Genomic DNA, 16865 nt, shown 5'->3' on the forward strand with positions numbered 1-16865 from the left:
TGGGGAAACTCAGTCCCTTAGATTGGTTTCTGGATGACTGAACACAACATGTGGACCAGGTTTGCGCTCTCTTCTACAGATATCCTGGGCCCGTGCAAAACAAGATGTGTGTCTAGACATCTGTTTCAGTCCTTAGGAGCATTCTGTGATGGTCACAAAGCCCCTGGAACATTTTGTCACACCAAGTTGTGCTATCAGGGGCAAAGAACCTTATGTCATGCTCCAACCTTGACCTACTGCAGAATATTCCTTTAAGCAACTAGTGTATGGTACACAGTAAGCTCTTAGTAAACATAATCCCCCTTTTGTCTTCTTTGCCTAAAAATGATTTGATGTATTTGCCAGATAGTTGACTATAAAACACATTTTATCTTTATGTCAAGCTAATTGTTTTTTTAAGTTTATTTATTTTGAGAGAAAGAGAGAAAGTGTGAGAGAAAGCAAGTGAGTGGGTTGGGGAGGGGGGGAGAGAGAGATAGAGGGAGAAAGAATCCTGAGCAGGCTCCATGTTGATAGCACAGAGCCTGATTCAGGGCTTGAATTCACAAACCATGAGATCATGACCTGAGCCACAAGCTAATTGTTTTTATAGTGAAAAAATCTGTGACCCAAAGTCCTCTGGGTCATGTTGTTAAACAGAGCATCTCAGGACTTGGGAGCTTATTATCAATGCAGCCTACACATTGTAAGCATGACTGGCTTAATCAGAAAAACTATTAGTAGAATGTATAATGGCTACCGGGGAAGAGTCACGGCCTTGTACCCTGGTGGAAGCCATTTCAGTTTGGACTCCTACAAGCAAATGGAATAAAACTAGTTCTTCAACTGCCTGTGACAGAGACACATAGGGTAGGATGCTCAGGTTAAGAATAAAATACCAAACAAATAAATAAAAACCTCCCCCACAGTTTATAAGTAAAGCAGGAAGTCAACTGTTTGCAAACTATATTGCAGGGAAATGAAGCCTCTATAAAGCCTTTATTCAGGTGAACTTTGAACTTTTGTCAATGCAAAGAATAAGTACTATTTAAAAATCCTTAGAAGGCACTGAAGAAAAGAAGTAAGACACAGAATGGTGTGGGGGAGACATCATGGGAAAACAGAAAATGATTTGCAGAGCTGGGACAGTTGAGGAAGAGGTGTTCAGATCTGACCAAACCTGAGACTATTCCTTACGTCATTCTGGTGTAAGGATTCTCACAAAGTCTTTAAGGAAGAAAATCTGGAGATTAATTTAAAAAATACACTTAGATGATGTTTATGGATATATTATGAGCCTTTCACATTATAATTTAGTTAATCTTCAAAACAACCACATGAAGTGCTATTGGTCCCATTTTTATAGATAAACAAATTGAGGGATAACTTGCCTCCAAACATAGGGCAAGAAACAGAGCCAGAATTAAAAATCAGGTAGTCTTGATTAAAGATAGTGTTATCATATGATGTAGCAATTTCACTCCTAGGGCCTAGTAATTCTGTTCGGAGAGAAATGAAAACATATGTCCGCATAAAAATGGGTGCACTAACATTTATAGCAGCATTATTCATAATAGCCAAAAGGTGAAAATAATTCAAAAGTCCATTGATGAGTGAATGAATAAACAAAATGTGGTATATCCGTACAAGGGAATATTATTCGGCATACAAAGGAACAAAGTGCTGATCCATACTATAACATAGATGAACTTTGAAAAAATACTGCTAAATGAAAGAAACCAGTTACAGAGACCACTTATTATATTATTCCATCTGTATGAAATACCCAAAATAGGCAACTCTGTAGAGACAGATAGTAAATTAGTAACTGCTTAGGGTAAGAGACATGGGACCTGGGAGTGATAGTTGAAGGATAATAGAGTCTGGGGGGGGGGGGGGGGAACCACCCAGGTAATCTGGTTCCAGAGTCTGGGATTTCAACCCCTGGGCTATGGCATCTTTCTTGACCCAGAAGCCGGCTGACCAGAACTTTTGGCTGTGTATGCTCAGACATTTTAAAATAACTTATGGTTTGGATACACATGGGGAGAAAGTCAACTAAAAAGAGACCTTAAAGAAGATTGGCTTGAGGAAGCTCAATGATAAATGGGTGGGTAGAGTTTTAACATCTATCTGCTATGACTACTCCTGTACCCTTCCCTTCCTATTTTCTGTTGCTGCTTACCATCACAGAAAATGTGGGGTAAAAGTGTCAAGGTAGGATGCCAGAACAGATTTGCTACATTGCTGGTCTATTTCACTAAGTTAACCTTTTGAAAATGGCCAAATAGAACTCCAAACTTAATCTCTCAAGGAAACAATTTGCAAGTTGTGAGACAATGTCAGCTAAGTAAATGGAACACAGATACCTCAAAACTGAAAAGCTGAAAATTTTTCTCCTGCCTTTGTCAAAAGATCTCACCATTGATTTCTGGTACTGGCCAAAAACAGGCGTGAAGAAGGGCCCCCTGCTGGCCCTTGACTAATAAATTCTAAGTGAATTGGAGGCCTATACTCAGTGCCTTAGTCTGGCACGTGTAACTGTCTAAAATTACCAAAACAGGAGGCTCGTTGATGATGATAGTCTCAGGTTATAAATAATGCTCTCATCATTACCAAAGGCTGCTTTAATTAACCTGGGTTTCATGTGAACAACCACCAATCAGAAATGGTAATATGAAAAGTCACACACCTTGTATTTGTCCCTCTTTTCTCAGAAGAGGATTTCATTCCTGAAGTCTCAATTCTAAAGCTCCCAAAAAGCTTTCATTTGAAAACCTGATTATGTCGACGGTAATAATAATAATACTTTTCCAAAGTGCCGACAATTACACATTCAATAATTCTCCATATTCTTTCCTTCTCACCCACCAGATGGTGCTACTTCCTTACATTTCCTAAAGATAACAACTTCCTTCTGAAGGAAGTTACTGCCGTAGGTTTTAGGTACCCTGGGTTCATATCCCAAAATTTGCAAATTTCTCTTATTCAACATCTCGTAATGTAATAAAGAATTTTGTAAATGGAAACCTGTTGGTTGTAATTGGGAAAAAAAAAAAAAAAACAAAAAAACAAAAAAAACCTAGGTGTTTGACTTTTAAATCACTCTTGTGTATTTAAACCAGAAGTAAGGTCAAGTGGTTACAGGAAAGTTGTGGTGACAGAAACCATGCGATCACCAGAGACACCCCCCCACCTTCTACTTGCATGGTATCTTATTCCCAATGGGAATAACAGGGGTAAGAGTAGATGTGTTCTTATCCCACAAACACTGCTTCATTAAAAACAAAATATATTACCCGCAATGATCTTAGAACTGTAACTTAGTCTTTAACAAAGGTTTACAGAGATCTTACAATATTCCTCCCCAGTCACAAAATGTAAAGCAGTCTCTAAAATAAGGATAATATTTATCCTGAACCTACAAACAACCTTGGGAATGAAAGAGCTGAGATTAGGAGGGGGTAAGCAGCTGGATGTGTGGATCCGTTCATAGGGCTGTGAAAGAGACAGATCAAACATTCCATTTGCTCTCCTCCATTTCCTGGCCTTCTTGCAATTAGAATGAGCACAAAGAACTAGTTCTGACCAGTGAAATAGTAGTGGATGTAAGTGTATTATTTGCACGGTGAGGGAGTCAAAAGCCCATGCAAGTTTCTCAAGTTTCTCTCTTAACAAAGTACCTGAGGAAGCTGCCTGTTCCGGATGGTGTAGCTAACAAGATGGTGACAGCTCCATTGGCCTGGATCCGTGTGGGGAGCAGAAAGTCTGCCAACTCATATGGGAGATGTAATGTGAACAAAAAATATATTTTTGTCGTATCAAGCTACTGAGATCTTGGGTTGACCGTAATCCTTGAGCATATGCCCAGAACAATGCTAGCATGTTTTTTTTTTTTTTCTGCTCCACTGCTTTCTTCTATCATGTCTAAGCAATACATTACTTCATTCTGTTTCAGAGTATTTGCTTTTTGGGCTTTTGTTAGAATGTAGATTTTAAGTTGATCTGTGTTCATTTGTATTACCTACTGTGCTGAAATCCTTGACTGCTATATTCCTCTCTCTATAAGGATTAGCTACAAAAATTTCAAGAGAAGGCATTTTAGCGTGAGCTTTGTAGATAGAATGGTTAGAGTCCCAATAATGTAATTTGATAATTTGTGTTATAAGTTAAAAAGTAAAAAGGTCTTCATAAGTACCCATTTCTTCTTCTCTAAAATGGGAGGAACAAGATCACAGAACTTGTTAAGTTTGATGCGATGATTGATTGAATCAGAACATTATTATATTTTGAGTACTTTTTAAAAATTAATAATATAGTTTTCTTTTTGCTTTTCTGAGCCCATGACTTTCATCTTGGTTTTAAGGAGGCTTCCCTCTATGAATCTAAAATTTATTGTATGTGGAATACAAATAGAATAAATTAAAATTCTGCTTCTGATATCTAAAATGAATTGTACAGCAAGATAACAGCCATGTTAGCTAAGTAGTTCTCTAGCGATGGAGAGAGGTCACTCCTACCTAAGGCTGCCAGGCCTTCCCTGGGGTAAAACACACCCCTTTTTGAACTAAGGGGAACTGAGGCAAGAAGAAAAGAGTAAGAAAGTGGCAGTGAAGGGAGCAGATGTCTCTGTACTTTTCCCTCTCTGGGCTTTGGCTCTGGCCTAGAGCTGAGCACACAGAGAGTAGAGAGGTACTCTTCCTTCCTCTGCATCATTTGAGACTCTGGGAGGAAGCAACCATGCTGGCTGCCTTACACCAAGTTGAAGCACAGTCACCTAAAAATGAACTACGGTCAGGTAGCTTTCCTGGGCTGCCTTTGATCCTATGTAGTATACACTGACCCTAAGTTATTGAGCATCTGACTGGAGAGCTTGCCAGGAGTCACCTTAGCAAAACAAGAGGCCTAGTGGCCAGGATTTTAGAGAATACTTGGACCAAATGAGAGGCACAGCCAGACCTGGAGCAGTGACCTGGACTAGTGGGAGATAATGAGACTTAGCCAGCCAGGGGTCACTACTGTGAGACCAGAGAAGCCAAATCACAGTTGCACCCAACTTAAACTTCAGCCTTAAATACCTCCAAAGGTAAGCAGTATCCTGGTAGATAAAGAATATTACACTACAAACCAGAAGAAGCAAAGGACATTACCCTCAAGATCCTTGATCCTTCCTGGCTGCCATGAGGTTGTTTAAGCTCCCCTCACGTAATCCCACATGAATGGACTCCATTCTTAGTGAGAGACGAAGAAGAATGAAGGAGGCCGTATGAGAGACTGAGCACTTTTATTCTATAGAAAGGAATATTACACTTTTAAAGATGTTGGGTTGGATTAAATTTAGATGCAATTAAACAATCAACTTGTTTATTAATTCAGAAATGGGGGGGGGGTTCAAACTGAAGACCAAAATAGTTGTAAACAAAATAAAGTAATTACATCATACCATCATACACACACACACACACACACACACACACACACACACACATATTCATATATAATATATACATATACATACATTAATATATATAATATATACATATATACACATAAAACACACGTTTTATGTGTGTATATATATTATATATATTTACATCATATGTAATTAATGTATACATGTAATTATGTATACACAATGTAATTACATACATGTAATACGTATACACATTTTAATAAATATGTATGCATATATGTGTGTGTATATATACACATATACATAAAATGTAATTGCTTTGTTTTGCCTACAACTGCTTTGGTCTTCAGTTTGAATCTCCTACATCTGGGTAGGAAAAAAAATACACAGCCTGGTATGACTTAAGCCTATGACCCTGCTACACAGTGCTCATCATAAGTGTTTAATACATGTTGAATTAATGTTAAAGCTTCCAGAATACACAGCATCGCTTCTTGGATATTTAAGAAGCATATAAAATTTATTATGTAAAATAAGGAATTCCTGATTCCCACAATTCCGATTTACTCTTTCTCTGCCTTTTCCATGTCACTAAATGGGCTCACCATTCAGCTAATTTCCTCAGTCTTTGGGTTTTTCCTTTTCTTTTATCTCCACATCCAACCCAGCAGGAAATCTTATTGGCTTTCTTATTAAATATGTGTTGACTCTATTCCTTTCTCGCCATCTCTGTTACATAAATTTAATCAAGACCAACCAGATTTCCGTGTTTAATTTCTTAACAGTTCCCCTATCCCTTCTATTTTTCTCCCAGAATATAGTCTTTTAAAATGTAATCTTTTAGAAACATAAAAGAAATCTTGTCAATCCCCTGCTTAAAATGCTTCCATGACTTTTTATTACTTTTAAAATAAAATCTAAACCTATTGCCTTTGTCAACAAAGCTCTGCATAGTTTGGTCTCTACTTGGCTCTCTAACTTCATCTCTCACCTCTTTCCTTCCTCAGAGGTTAAAACTGTACGGGACTCCTTGATATTTCTCAGTCATGCCAGAACTTTTGCACATGCCCTGTGTGTCTAGAATCCTCTTCCTCTGGATCTTTGCAAGACTAGCTCCTTTGCGGTCTATATACATCTCATCTCAAATATCAGTTTAGAATTTTCTGACTATCCCAGTTATTCTTTATCAAATGTTTATCTTCGTTATAATGTTTCTCACAATCTATAATTCTTTTGATTTTTAAATGCTGCTGACCTGTTTATTGCCTGTGTTCCCCCAATAGACTATAAGCTCTGTGGGGGCAAGAATCTTGTCTATTCACTCTTGTATTCCCATCACTAGAACCATTATCTGTACACAGAAGGCTCAATAAATATTTGCTGAAAGAAAAAGGAGGGATGGAAAAAAGGAAGGAAGGAAGGAAGAAAAAAAGATGTGCAAAAAAGAATGAAATGAAGTCCAAAATAAATATTTGCTGAAAGAAAAAGGGGGGTTGGAAAGAAGGAAGGAAGGAAGGAAGGAAGGAAGGAAGGAAGGAAGGAAGGAAGGAAAGAAAGAAAAAAAGATGTGCAAAAAAGAATGAAATGCTCCTAAGTCCAAGGTATTAATAAAGTTCATTTTGATAATGTAATATATCTTATTTTCTGCTATATAAATCAAGAATAAGCCATGTATTATTTATAATGAAACTCGAAGTTATTTGCTTTTTATAATCATTGTATATTCTGAAGTAATTTCATAAGAAATTTTATTAATCTTGGTTATTGAGTTGCTTTACCAAATTGAAACACAATCCATCATGTAATAGTGCTGTTTGTCAAATATTTTCAGCTTACTGCCTTCAGGTACATGGTAGTAGGAATGTACTTGTGGTCCCTTTTTTGGTTGGGTGGGTCCATGTGACTGGTTCCAGCTAATGAGTAATGAGTGGTGATGGATGTGGTGTGTATCATTCCCAGACTGAAGCATATAATTACTGATACAAGATGTTTCAAAGATTCTCTTTCTTCTGCCATGGGTTCACTAGATAACATTGTAGTCTTTATGCTACTTTCATTATTATTTGTTCTTTAGATGTTTTTCTCTCAATAATTTGTTAAATTTTGATAAATATAGGCATTTTTGCTTTACTTTGTAAAGCCATTACTTTGATATGCCTTGGAAATACATATATTTTAAATTTTTATTATTGAAGTATAGTTGACATATATTAGTTTCAAGTGTACAGTATAGTGATTTGGTAATTCTGTACATTAAGCAATGTTCGCCACAAAAAAGTATATTGGAAATTCGATTCAATTCTTTCACTTATTCAGGAAACATCTACTATATATCAGATACTCTCCCAGGCTCTTGGGATAGGTCAATGGACAAAACTGACTATGATGTTCACCCTTTTGAAGCTTGCATTATGGAGTCAGAGAGACAATAAATACGACATTTAAGTAAATTAGATAGTATGTTGTAGGTAATAAATGCCATGAAAAGAGAAAATGTACAGGAAAATGGAAGTCTAAGATTTGGACTAGGTGGTCAGGGTAGACCTCAACTGGGAGAGTAAAGTACACAGGCAATGTCTTGAAGAAGGTACAGGACTGAGCTGAACAGATAGATATCTGAGGCCAGGGTACTCCAAGCTAGAGTGGAATAGCTACGGCAACGATCCCCAATATTTTGGTCTCAGGACTCTTTTATGCTCTTAAAATAATGTTAAGGACCTTTTTGTTTTATTTTTGACCATTTAGTCCCATGAAAGGGTCCTGAGGACTTACAGAGATCCCTGGGTCATCCCTTGAGAACCACTGAGCTGGAGCAAAGGCTCTGAGAGAGTCTGATCTGTTGCCCGCTCTGTTGCAGGGACCTTGAGGATGCCAGTGTGACCAGAGAGAAGCCTAAGGGACAGAGACAGGAGAGGAGGTCAGAGAGGTGACTGTGATCAAATCACATAGGCTCTTCCAGGATACTGTAAAACCTAAATCTGTACCCAGAGGGACATGGGGATCATTTAAGAACTTGGAGCAGAAGAGCGGCATGATCTGACAAGTTTTTAAAAGGACATTGGGGCTGCTGTCTTGCAACTAGATGGGAAGAAGCAAGAGGACAAGATGAGAGACTTGTAAGAAGAGGCTACTATGGTGATCAGGTGAGGGCATCTGCATTTGACAGTTAGCTCTAAATGCATCAATAAACCGATCACAGGCTCCTTCAGTACTATTAGATAATGCTATTTCCCTCTAACTGGTTCACATTCAAGGTACTATTCTCTTCCTTTCCCTCATAGCCTTACGTAAAGACATTGTTATTCCTTTTCCATATTTTTCTTTGTTTGTTTTTCAAGTTTATTTATTTATTTTGAGAGAGAGAGGGAGAGGGAAAATCCCAACCAGGCTATGCGTTGTCGCTTGGAGCCCGACATGGCTCAAACTCACAAACCACGAGATCAAGACCTAAGCCAAAACCGAGTTGGACACAACCAGTGAGCCACCCAGGTGCCCTGACATTGTTATTCTTTAATCGCACATTTCCTTTCATTTTCTTGTTAAAAAGCAAAACAAAACAAAAATATTTATTTTTAAAGCTCCTTGTTAGCCAATATTTTCAACCCCTACTGTTGTATCATCAGGCTCATTTTTCTGGATCTTTAAAAAAATATAATACTTTGCAAGGCAATTATGAACCCTTTTGTTAACATTTTTGTTAATCATTTCATTTATTCATTTGGCTCCATGCTTTTTGTTCTTTTTGTCAGACATATTTTTCTACAAATGAGTGTCTTGCATTTTAAACTAGGTCTGTCTATGACTTCAATTCTAATATGACATTTTTTTTTTCTCAATTCATTTTTTGGTATGTGAATTCATTATAAAATAAAAATAAAAGTTTCCTTTCTTCTGGTATTTAAAAAATCAAATAATGGGGCGCCTGGGTGGCTCAGTTGGTTAAGCGTCCGACTTCAGCTCAGGTCATGATCTCACGGTCTGTGAGTTCGAGCCCCGCTTCGGGCTCTGTGCTGACAGCTCAGAGCCTGGAGCCCGTTTCAGATTCTGTGTCTCCCTCTCTCTCTCTGCCCCTCTCCTGTTCATGCTCTGTCTGTCTCAAATATAAATAAACGTTAAAAAAATTAAAAAGAAAAGCTTTTAAAAAATCAAATAAGTCTTATCTGTTATGATTTAATTAGAATGTAGTCACTCCAGTTCTCTGCATTTAAAAAATTCTTTCTAGTGTAATATTCACCCACTTTAAATCTCAATGTTACTTTTTTTTTTTAATGTTTATTGGGGCTCCTGGGTGGCTTACCTGGTTAAGGGTCTGACTTCAGTTCAGGTCATGATCTCATGATTCATGAGTTTAAGCCCCACATCAGGCTCTGTGCTGACAGCTCAGAGCCTGGAGCCTGGTTCAGATTCTGTGTCTCCCTCTCTCTCCCTCTCTCTCTCTCTCAAAAATAAACAAACATTAAAATAAATAAATAAGTAAATGTTTATTTTATTTAAGGGGGGAGGGCATAGAGAGAGGGGACAGAGGATCCGAAGCAGGCTCTGCACTGACAGTAGTGAGACTGGTGCTGGACTTGAACTCTTGAATCTTGAGATCATGAGATCATGACCTGAGCTGAAGTCAGATGCTCAGCTGACTGAGCCACCCAATTGTCCCTCAATGTTATTTTCAAATATAATTTATTATGCCACATTGTTCTCTATGCCTATTTCATCCACTAGATTATAAACTCCTTGAAAAATGGGCTTCACTAATCTTCCTTTACACACCCTTATTTCCTTATCCCTTGTTGACTCATAAGAATATAATCAATTATGATATTTATTCATATTATTTCTCATTCGTTTCTGGCTTCCATACTGAGGCACTTGAAAAAAAATTTAAGCAGTCTCTATGCCCAATGTGGGGCTAGAACTTGCAACCCTGAGATCAGGAATCATTAGCACTGACTGAGTCAGCTGGGTGCCCCTGCACTTGAAAAAAATTCATAAAACCAATGAAAAATTTTTAAAACTAAATTTTTAAAACCTTCTTAAAGTTAAGTGGAACTGAGGAGGGATGGGAATAGCATTGGGAATTATTAACCCAGAAAAGGGATTTTGGTCTATTTTCTATCTGTGGACCTTAATATTCTCTCAAAAATAGATGAAGTATTCCAGTGCACTCATTAGCTTGAACTCATGATTGTGTGAGGCCTTTCTCTCATGGGAAGAATGAATAAAGAAGTACAAATCGTTTTAATGAAGATGGCTAACAATTCTACAATTAAAATTTAAAAATATACAAAAACTGCTTATTTCTAAGCAGTTTAAACGAACTCATATATGAAGTTAATCATACTATCAAATCTAATTGATGTCGTCAATTTTATTGCATGTTTGATTTTATATTTTTTTGTGATTTCATATTTCTCCATTTTGTAGGCTCAGCAGAAAGTTTTATAAAACTTCTTCCTTCCTTCCTCTCTCTCTCTTTCTTTCTTCAGACTGCATCCTCTCCCTCTTGCTCTCCCAAAGAAGAAAAGAACCAGTATCAATGGTGAATGGCAGTTGCGGAAACACAGAGAATCGGCCCTATGCTCAGGAGAGATTGCTGTGTCTCCTGCTGGTGGTTTCAGGAGCTCTATACTTTCAGAGAAACTTCTCTAGTAACAAACTGTAGAAATGATCCTTGAAAGTATAGTCTTGGAAATCTATGGGTCTCTTGAATTTATACTGGGTAATTGCTACATATGTAGAGTGTCCATATAATTTATTGTCTAAATTGGGCCATTTTGAGAATTAAAAGGTGTCACTACTAATGATCGCCTGAGGACAGTGGGTATAAACTGTGACTGTCCCCAACAAACAGGTCACCCTATAGACGAGGTGTTAGGGGAGCACTTTTTTCCCCCCAGCATTTTGTATCCTCGAGGGGAAGGAATTTCCAGAATAGTATGGGAGAAACACTTTCCTCTCTTTCTGCCTCTTCTCTTATCCCTCCCCAGGGGGTGGGGAATGATTTTGCTGATTGATGAGTTTGGGAGAGGAAAACTGAGCATGTAATTTCCAAGTATGACTACTGCCAAAGCAACCAGTGTAATGCTCGAAACTTCTAAAAATAAAGATTTCTCCAGATGCTTGTTGCAGGAGTTTCTGACATTATATAAAATAATATATATATTTTTTGCTTGATAATTCTAATTTTAAATGTCCATATGGACTTTTGGAGAAACTAAATTTAAGTATATCCCTCTCTTCACCACAACTCCCTCTACTGTAAACCTTTTCATATGTTCAGGTAATATGTTCTTTTTAAAGGAAAGCTTTCCTATTTTTACACATCACCAAACACCTTCTCTGTTTCGGAGAATCCTCTGTTTAATTAAATTTAAATTGAACTCTTACTTTTTGCATCCACTACCTTTTTGATTTAGGCAACACATCAAGTTTCATCTACTTTATTTTGTGTATTCTTGAGCTACATTTATTATTAATCTACATTTTTAAAAAGATTTTATTTTTTTAAGCAATCTCTGTGCCCAACGTGGGGCTCAAACTTACAACTCTGAGATCAAGGGTGGCACGTTCCATGGACTGTGCTAGCTGGGCACCCCATCTTATTAATCTAAAATTTAAAATGTAACCCAGATTGTGGAGCCTAGGTTGGGAAGATTGTTTTGTTTTTTTCTTTTTTTAAAGACTTCCCTGTAAAAGAGTAGAGCTTAAGTGTGTTACTTTTGAGTACCCTATAGATCTTTCTCTGATACTGAACCTTTAATGTTAAAGACAGAATCAAAAGACACACTAAAGGCAACACTAAATATTAACAAATACCTGTTTTTCAACTGCTTGAAAAAGTGAGATGGCTTCATAAATAATCATGAAAGATTCAGTGCTATTCCAAATATATATCTTTTGGATTAAGAAATGTCTACAATTGTTTATTGCTATATTACGCCTCTCTCTTAAATCTGTCAAAACCGACCTTGCTCTTATTTCGGGACTAGAAGACATCAAGTACTAGGACTCTGAATCGAGTGTCAGTCTCTTCCTTTAGCTCTTCAGGAGTAAATTCATTTGAGCAGCCCGAAGTTGAGAGGTTGGTACTATTCGAGCTTTCCTTCTTGAGAAGGAATCCTCCCTCCACTCCAGCTGATGGAGCTTGAGCAAGAGGTACCAAGAAGGAACAGAGAGACTGACCTTGAGTCTAAGGAACAATATGCCTCCACTCAATTGATTTAGTCAGAAGCCCCTGCATAGTTTGAAACTAGTCAGCATCTAACTCCCCCAGCAAGTTGCCTTTTCTTGGTATTCATCTTCCACAGCTCATCACCTTCCTTAAATGCTTCTGGCCCCTCATCTTTAGGTCTGCGGTATCGTCCTTTTTATTTTTTCTTTCTGTTGTTGGGTATTTTCTCTCCTTCGATTTTGAGCTGATCCTCAAAATCCTATCTTCAGGTCTCCTCTCTTTCCTGTAGAGATTTCTCTCCTCACTATCACCTCAACACAGAAGATTCCCAATTCTACACCAATAGAAAAATTCCCAACTGCCTGCTAGATGTCACCAACCTGAGATATCTATAGTTCAAAATGCAGTGTCTGTTACCATTTATATATGCCTTTTGTCTCTCTTCCACTGTGTCTTTCTTTTTGCCATCCCCACCATCCAGACTTCCTTTACAATTTCAGCCTGCTAAATTCTTCTAGTAAGTTAAGCCTTAAATATCACCTCCAGCTCCAAGCTTATTCAGATTTTTTAAACCACATTTGAGGTCTTCATGTTTTGAACTCACATGGCATTCCGGGTATGACTCAATTCAAAACTGATTTTCTTCCACATAATTTGTAGGTTATTTATATAATCATCTTATCCTCATACTATAGGTCATAATTTACTCCTACTATACTATACACATGTTAAGACAATATAGCTTTTCCTTCTCTATAACTAGCTGATTATCCTCACAAGCCACCACCTACCTGGCATGAATAAAGCACAGAAATAAATGGCATATATGACATGACATTGTTTCTCTAAAGAAATGCAGGAGTAGGGTTATATGCATATTTTTCCTGACTTCATCTACCACTGAGGATAAATGTTTCACATGTGAAATAATACAGAAAAATGCCAATGCTCCGATCTCTCATGTAGATGATCAACATTTCACACTGATTGCCCTCTCCAATTTTTACCTGTGGCTTCCTAGAGGAAGGGACAAGATTCTCATATAATCAGCACTCTGCACTCCTTCTGTTCAAGGTCATCTGCTTTTACTTTATGACTTACTGTGTCAGTTTGCTCAAGGTTTTTTGCCCCTGCTCTTTTCTGTGTGGCCAGCAGTCTACTCCAGACCACTAAATACTGTTCCTTTTATCTCTTCCCAGGTAGCTGAGAAGCTTGCCTGAATTCCACAGGAGAACTGTAGGTCCTACAGCGGGAGGAAACAGTGCTTCCTCTTACCTCACAGCTCTTGTATCCAGAACATGCAGGCTCCTGAAGGCAGGAGTCAATGAGAGCCCAGGATTACACAATGACTTTGGATGCACCTATGGAAAGGGGCAAGAGTAGAGAAATCATAAGTCCATTTATTTGGGTCTCCTATATGTTAGTGAAGATAAATAACTTTCCTTCATAGCAGTCTTGCACAAGTTTTGAATCTTCTCTTTAATTATGTTTTCTAGCTGTTTCTTGCTGGTGAATAGAAATACCTCTGACTTATATATTAATCTTATATCCAGCTACCTGATAAGCTCTATTTTTTCAATAATTTATATACCCTTTTGAGTTTTCTGTATAAGCAATAATGTCTGAGTGTGGCGGTTTCACTTTCTCCTTTCCAATTATTAGGTCTGTAAAAGCAGGGAGTAAATGGAATTGCACTGTTGTAAGGTTATTACATTTGTGAAGCGGGGAATGTGAAATGTCAAGTGGAAAGTGATAATTGAAAAATGGGAAACAAACTGTTGGGTATAAAATGTGAAGTGTGAATAGCGACAATATTGATAGTAAATAGACACTGATGAGGTAAGTGATCCTAATGTTAGTCTTAGAACAAACTGAGAGACTAAGAGAAAAATTACCAGGTGTACTCACAACTGCAAAGAAAAGACCCCCCCCCCCCCCCCCCCCCCCCCCCCCCCCCGCCTCCCCCTGCCGTTCCGAAACCAGCCAGGGCGTGCCCGGTTGTGGTCTGACCTAAAGGCGGGAACCAATCAAGTTCTGCTGAGTGGTTTGAAAAGAAAGGCGGGAACCAAACAAGTTCTGCTGAGCGTTCAAATTTAAATGTCAACCAATAACAGCTCTGTAACTGCGAAAAATCCCTAACTTGTTTGTGCCTGTCTATAAAAGAAGCTGTAAGATCCTCGCTCGGGGCCTCTTAGCGTCACCGGCAACGAGTGCGCAGAGGACCGGGTTCGAACCTGCAATAAACGACCCTTGCCGCTTGGCTTTGACTCTGGACTCTGGTGGTTTGTTTTTGGGGGGTCTCTCGAATCGGGGCATATCAAAACATTAGCAATATAATAAAAAATACAGTTAAGAAGCCAGTAGATGAAATGGAATGACAAAAAATATTAAAGAAACCCAAAAGAAGGCAAGAAAGTCATAACAGATAAAAAAGATAAGATATAAAAGGAAAGCAAGTAGCAATATCAGAGGCTTAAATCAACTATATTGATAATTACATTTTGTGCAAATGGGCTAAATGATGAGGTTTGGGGGTGATAATGGGGTTTATGGGGTCTGGAGCCGATGACCGAGAAAGAATTCTCCAAGACGTCTTTGGTGCAAAAGGGTGATTTTATTGAAGCACAGGGACAGGATCCGTGGGCAGAAAGAGCTGTCCTGGGACCATGAGGAGAGAGTGGTTATATACTATGGGGTTGGGGGAGGAAAAGTTCAGAAGTTTCCAGTGAGATTTTAATATGCTAAGGAAGATTCCCAAGGTACTGGAGGCCTAGCTATGGTCAAGCTAAGGTTGTTTTTCCCTCTAGCAAAGCATTAGCATTAAGACAGCAGGGAGTTCCTGGAGAAACGTTTTACTCTGCCAGCCTCAAGTATTTGTCAATGGGCCGCAGGTTCTAAGGAGATTTAATTCTAACATTTCCTCCTGTCTTTGTTTCCCACATCATTATGGAGGGGTGGTCGAAACAGGTCCTGCAGACTGAGATCTCTATCAGTTAAAGGTTTGTTTTCCCCCTTTTCCTTTGTTCTTGGGCAGCCAGGAGTGCCGGAGGAATATCAACACATCTCCCACCTGGGGGTGGGGGCGTTTGCGGCCTGTCAACTTGCCTCAGGCTCCCTCCTCACTAAACACACCAGTTAAAAGGCAGATGTTGTCAGACTGGGTTAAAACAAGTCTCAACTGCATGCTGCCTGCAGGAGAAACATTTAATTAAATTAATTAATTAATTTGAGAGAGAGGGAGAAATGGGCGGTGGGAGGGGGGGTGGAGCGCAAGCAGGAGCGTGCACCAGAGCAGGAGCGTGCACCAGAGCAGGAGAGGGCAGAGGGTGAGGAGAAAATCTTAAGCAGGCTCCACACTCAGCACAGAACCAGATGCGCGGCTCCGTCACGACCATGACATCATGACCTGAGCTGAAATCCAGACTTAGATGCTGAACTGACTGAGTCACCCAGACACCCCCGGGAGAAACCTTTTAAGTAAAAAGACGCAGAAAGGCTGGAGGTAAGAGGAAGGGAGAAGATATAGTACTTTGAGAACAGTAAGCAGAAGAAAGCTGGACTAGCCATATTAATATGAAACTAGGCTTCCTGACAAAGAGTATTAAAAAAGATAAAGAGGGTTGTTATATAAAAAGAACAAAAACCGGGAAGACTCAGCCCCAATCCAAAATATGCACCCACCTATGATGTTATGATTTATAATAAGAAATATATGTTTGATCTTCATCCTGTTTTTGTTACAGAGCTCCTAAAACCCTTGCAATTTCTTGGGGTGCCTGGGTGGCTCAGCCGGCTAAGGGTCCCACAACTGACAGAGAGGAGCCGGCTGGTATCCTTTCTCTTCCTCTCAGCCCCTCCCCCACTCCTGCTGGTGTACTCCCTCTCTCTCAAAAAATAAATAAGTAAAACCCTTGAAGTCCCCCCCCCACCCCCAGAGGGATAAAGGTGTCTCTTGTTATGTCAATGAGGTGACCTCAGACGCACCTCTGGAAAGGGGCTGGTGACCTGGGAACCGGCCTCTGTGCTCAGAGGGCTGGAGCTTTCCACCCAGCGGTTTTTAGAGACCAGTTCTCAAGGCTTCAGTTTGGTTTAAAAGCCTCAGCCAAGTGCTCATTGTGTTTAAGAAATGGGAAGGGACAAAGTTGGTCCAGCTATTCCATAGGCACTCCTTTAGTTGGTGGTCCTCTGGCTGTTCTATATGTACCTCTGCCCCTGGACATTTTGGTGGGAGAATAATATTAGTGTTGTTCTAAAGTGGCTCTAAAGCTGTGGTGGCCTACAGGCCAAGCAAACCAAAATCTAACG

General features: G+C 39.0%; 1 long non-coding RNA gene and 1 other non-coding gene across 3 annotated transcripts in view; both read right to left on the minus strand.

Moving 5' to 3' along the window:
• The window catches only part of LOC123606795, a 74280-nt gene that overhangs the window by 13022 nt on the left and 44393 nt on the right, over window positions 1-16865 (minus strand). For both annotated transcript variants that reach the window (XR_006716500.1, XR_006716499.1), the window contains exons 3-4: window positions 13836-13921; window positions 8165-8284 (exon numbers count right to left, since the gene is read on the minus strand). This is a non-coding gene — a long non-coding RNA (uncharacterized LOC123606795). The remainder of the gene's footprint in view (window positions 1-8164; window positions 8285-13835; window positions 13922-16865) is intronic.
• LOC123607826 lies at window positions 10872-11076 on the minus strand. The gene has a single exon (XR_006716950.1). It is a non-coding gene; the product is annotated as a small nucleolar RNA U3 (small nucleolar RNA).

This window comes from Leopardus geoffroyi, chromosome A2, assembly GCF_018350155.1.
Source record: "Leopardus geoffroyi isolate Oge1 chromosome A2, O.geoffroyi_Oge1_pat1.0, whole genome shotgun sequence".
Lineage (NCBI taxonomy): Eukaryota > Metazoa > Chordata > Mammalia > Carnivora > Felidae > Leopardus > Leopardus geoffroyi.